Consider the following 5,149-nt stretch of genomic DNA (forward strand, 5'->3'; position numbering starts at 1 on the left):
ACGCTTTCAGAATAAAAGACTTTCTGTAATTGATTAGACACTGGCTTCACACAATAATGATTAGCAAAACGAAAATATGGATTAGATGTGGCCAACTACTGCTGGGTTTTAAAATACTAAATAAAATAATACTTAATAGCATTTAATACGACGTTAGCTTTGATAACTCTTTAAGTGTATAGCCTAAATGAAATTAGAATAAACGTTGTTCACAGTGCCTTTTTTTGTTGTTGAAATTTTCTCATACAGCCTATTGGAAACCTGAACTAAATGCTTAGAAACAACCCTACAGCTGCCCATTTCGTGTCAATTTCGTATTTTTATTATGAAAATCAACTTCTGGTGTTAGTTGACTTTTTCTTGTTGGCTTGACGCAGCTCGCTAAACTGTCTCTTCAAAGCAAAGCGCAGGTGACGCGTCAAAATACCCATAATTTCAATAGCTGAACGATGAGGATACACACTTAGCCTACACCTCACCACATACTGCAAGCAGTAAACTCACCAGTAAGATGTAAACAGTTTTCCTCAATGGAACAGAACTGATGATTTGACTGATGCCAAAAATTGATCTTTTATTAGAATGTTTTATTTTTTCTCTGATTCATTGGCTGTAAAAGGAAGACCAATTTTGCAGATTCATAATGTGTTTCCTTGATCAATTACAAATAATCTTAATTCCACAGTAGTGTTAAATATGAAAATAGTATATATGGACCACAAATAATTTAGCTTTTTTGTTAGTTTTTTTTTTAAAGTGTCATGTGTCACTCACTGTTTCACATTACAGTGCATGAAATTAGTCCATCAACGATAATTGTACACTTAAAGGTGCCCTACCATACAAAACCATAAATACTTGCATTTTTTGAAATATGTTAGGTCCATATGTGTTTGTGTTATGTTGTGAATGTGAAAATGAACTGCTACATTCTCTGTCAGTTCTAGACACTGGAAAGAAATAAGTGGTCAGTCTGAGGTCATGTTGCCTGAGCTCATTACTATTCATGAGCTCGCCCAGTTGTTCTGGGTAAAGGATGCTAATAGCCAGACTCTCATTGGCTAGCTGTTAGCCAATCATAGTCAAACAACTTAGCTTGTTGAATATTAATGAGAACTGGCACAAATCAAGCTGAGTCTTCCTGCAGGGTTTCTATACCACACTAGAATGGCTTGAAACAAGATAACCAAGGTATTTTTTCCATAAAAATGTTACAGAGTTTATGGTAGAACTTCAGACATTACCACAAAGTAGTGAAATAAGGGTAGCAGGGCACCTTTAAATACAATTAAGGGAGAAAGCAACACATTTTCATCAAAAATGTTTTCTGAGGGCTGTATGGTGCAGGTTGATAGTGTTTTTGTGTTATCAATCAAGTTGCAAAAACCATGCAGTGTTTTTCAAGTGCTGGATGTTTAATTTTAGATCAAAACTGTTCTCTTGTCATTTCTGTGTCATGGTGTGTTTTTCCTTTTACGTCTAAAAACAGCAGATTAAAATCTTAGGGGAGGCTTTGTTCAATTTTAGGATATAATTATTTGACTTGCAAATTGACTTGTTGAAGAGCTGCTTCATTGTCAAAATAGTAGATGGCTACCACATCTACTGGAATCTTTACCACATGCACCTTAAGCAATTTTCTCATTTGCATCACATGAACATCAGTTCATCTTCCATATAAATCAATGTGTTGCACCCCTTGTGTAGTGGCTCACTTGGTATTAGCAATCTCTATCTGTATCAGACAGTTGTTTGAGAACACACAAGTTCTTGCAGTTCCCACACTGTCTCCATAGCCACCATAGATCCAACATGTACATTACATTTCATTAGCAAATGTAAAAGCAACTTATAAAAAGTGCATTCAACTATGAAGGGAACTCAGAACAGCAATAATCACATAGAAGTAGATTATCTTCAAATAAGCCAAACTACAAAGTGCCACATCTAAGTGCAATTTCTTTTTTTATATAACCATCATCTTCTTAGCCAAGGTGCAGTCGAAAGAGATGTGTTTTTAGCCTGCGGCAGAAGATGTGTAGACTTGCAGCTGTCCTGATGTCAATGGGGATCTCATTCCACCATTAAGGAGCCAGGAAAGCAAACCAGTCAGGATTTTGTTGAGTGATTCTGTGTCCCCTGGCAGTGAGGGAGCAGCAAGCAGATTGGTCAATGCAGAGCGCAGAGGACGAGCTGGGGTGTAAGGTTTAACCATATCCTGGATGTAAGCTGGGCCTGATCTATTTGCAGCACGGTACGCAAGTACTAGGATCTTGAAGCGGATTTGGGCATCAACGTGTAATCAGTGAAGGGAGCCGACAAGCGGTGCAGTGTGAGAGAACGTGGGTAGATCAGTTGAGCTGTTGCACTCTGGTTGAGCTTCAGATGTTGGATGGGGCTTGCCGGCAGACCAGCCCGGAGGGAGTTGCAGCAGTCTAGACATGAGATGACAAGAGCCTGAACCAGAACGTGAGCCACCATCTTGGTTAGAAGGGGACATATCCTTCCGATGTTGTGCAGCATGTATACACGTACGGCTTGTTGGACAGAGTTGTGGATGGTGATAGTAAGGTCATGGGTGGGAGAGCCCTTCCCTGGAAGGAGAACCAGCTTGGTCTTGTTATTACAAGATTACGTTTTTGGGGAGACACACCCCAGTTATGGTGGAGGCTACAGCATTGACAAGGAACCCATTACATGCCATAAGCTATGCAACACTGTAACACACTAACTATAAATCGAGCTAAAGCCTTGATAGAGTTTACAGTAATCTACCTACACAGGAAGTCCTGTACATTTCTGCACATACTGTGTAAGCAGCTAATAGCTAAAGGTGACATATGCAAATGTAACTGAGTTGGCATGATTTCTGGGGAAGTCAAGATCAAAAATGTAATCTGGCCACCAATTTTCAGGGTAGGATTTTCATATCTTTAGGGATGTGACTGTACACTAGATTCACGTCTCTAATGCAGCCCTCCAGTAGCATTTCTACTAAACAGTGGTTTCTGCATCCTGACTCTATCATCGCATGTTGTACCGAGAGGAATCAGGCTCCCCTTTGAACTAATCTGCCACAGACACACAGATGAGCTTGTTATTATAGCAACTTGCCTGAAATTGCTGGGAAAGAAGGGCTGTCCCTCTGACACACTTCCTGTGCTTTGAAGAGGCCAACGGAGAGATGGCTTTGCAGGCCCTATTTCCAAGCTTCGCCTTTGATGCTTGCGAGAGAGGAGGTGGCAGGGATTTAAAGCTAGAGTTCCATCTCATGAAAGTGAACCCCCGCACCTCCAATCAATCCTCATTACCGTGGGATGCAAATTTTTAGCCTGACACCTCATCAAATCAGACAATAAATGAAGTAAATATTTGTCGCTTCTTAAGGCATTTGTCAAACCCAGTGGAAATCTTTTATTTATGGTGGAAAAGCTCCACAGAACAAAAGCTAAATTCTTTAGACACCTGCCTGATTGATGTAGGTATTTAATGACCTGGGGGAGCTCCTACCTTGGTGGCCAACTCTTGCTCATTCCACCATAAAACTCGGCATTCTCCCTGGAAACTGGCATAATGGGGGGCATTCAGATGGCCAGATTCAGGGGGATCTAATGGTTTGTCTGTGGCCTTGTAACAATGTAAGGGGGCCTGATGCCTGGAGAGCCCTCCGGAGGGAATGATGTCTGATGGTGAAGAGGGGGATGTGAAGCATATAGCGGGAGAGAAGAGCAGCTGCTGGGCACATAAAGCTCAAACATGTGACTGTTGCCTTTATCTTGAGGAACAAAAGGGCATAGATGTTATAAAGCGCAGAAGACAATCGTGACTGAAGTACAGTGTTGATTCCTGCAGCGGTGGTGACTCAGCCCATTGTGGTGACCCAGCGTGTGATGTGTCGGGCAAAGGGTCTGGAAGGCAGGGAAAGACAGTCTGGCATGCGTTTGCCATTCGGCATACTGGAAGCAATGAGAATGACCTGGATTCACAGTATTCCTGGACAATAGTTTATTTTAGGTTTTGACAGCAGTAAGCCTATTTTACATGAACACTTCCTTAGTTTCTAAGTGGAGTAAAATTCAGCAGTAGCAGCAGCTCCTTCCATTGAGAGTAATTGATGCCCTACAAGACCATTAACAGTCGTTTTATATGGCAGTGTATTTTTAAAGTATTCAAAATTAGGGGTTGGGTATTTCTAAAATACGGCAGTTTCAATAAAAGTGTAGGCCTACACATAATTATCAAGCAAAAACTCCTGAATGCAATTCCGTTAAAAGTACACCTTATAAAAACACCTCTGAATTTGTTGTGTCATATTAGCAAAGCAATCTCTAAACTGCACAAAACTACAGTGAAGGTAGTGAGAACACCAGAGTTTAAAAAAAACTTCCCAGTGAGATTTATCTTCATAAGATTGCAGAAATAAGATTGCTGATCCCATATTTTACGTGCTGTAGTGTAAAATACGAGAATCCTTACTGTCACTTAAAAATTCCTTTTAATCTCAACAGCAGCATATAAAACAGGGCCTCTTGTAACTTGTTACAGGGCCTTCAGCCCAAAGTCATTTGTTTTTGCAGAAATGTGTGATGTGCGGTAAACAACACACATATTTGTGCAGACTCTCAGGAGTGCTACTAAATGACTGTTAATTCTTCCAATGTCCAAAACTCTCCACATTTAGGCCTGTATAATCAATACTTTCTGCTTCTGTTCTTCTCTTTACTATCTGCACTCAGCACTGGCTGCTTTTTTGAAGCGGTGGGGGTGTAGCCCCATCCAGAACGAGGACACAATTAGTGTATTCAGCCGAAAACAGTGGGGTTCCCCCTTTGATGTGGGGATCAAATGAAGGAGCTGTGTGTTTTTGTCCAAAATGACAGGCTTGCCAGGTTTACTAATGGGTAGCTAATAGAAAGAGAGGTTTATGATGCTCATTAATTACACAGTCTGTCATGTGTTGCAAGGGTAGAATAGAGCAGATATGGAAAAAGAAAAAAGAGAGTGGGGTGCAGCAGGGATGGGTGTGCTCAGAAAGGGGGAAATTAGAAACGAGTGGGGAGAAAGAGCAAGGGCAAGGCAAAGATCTCCTAAGAGAGCTGCAAAAAACCTGAGTTGATGGAAAGTGAGAAGAAGAAGAAGAAGAAGAAGA

The 5,149-nt window shown here is 40.9% G+C and overlaps 1 pseudogene; it reads right to left on the minus strand.

Moving 5' to 3' along the window:
• Window positions 1-1,977: 1,977 nt before the first annotated feature.
• LOC116692284 (uncharacterized) overlaps window positions 1,978-5,149 on the minus strand; it is a 12,940-nt pseudogene continuing 9,768 nt past the window's right edge.

Source organism: Etheostoma spectabile, chromosome 1 (genome assembly GCF_008692095.1).
Source record: "Etheostoma spectabile isolate EspeVRDwgs_2016 chromosome 1, UIUC_Espe_1.0, whole genome shotgun sequence".
NCBI lineage: Eukaryota > Metazoa > Chordata > Actinopteri > Perciformes > Percidae > Etheostoma > Etheostoma spectabile.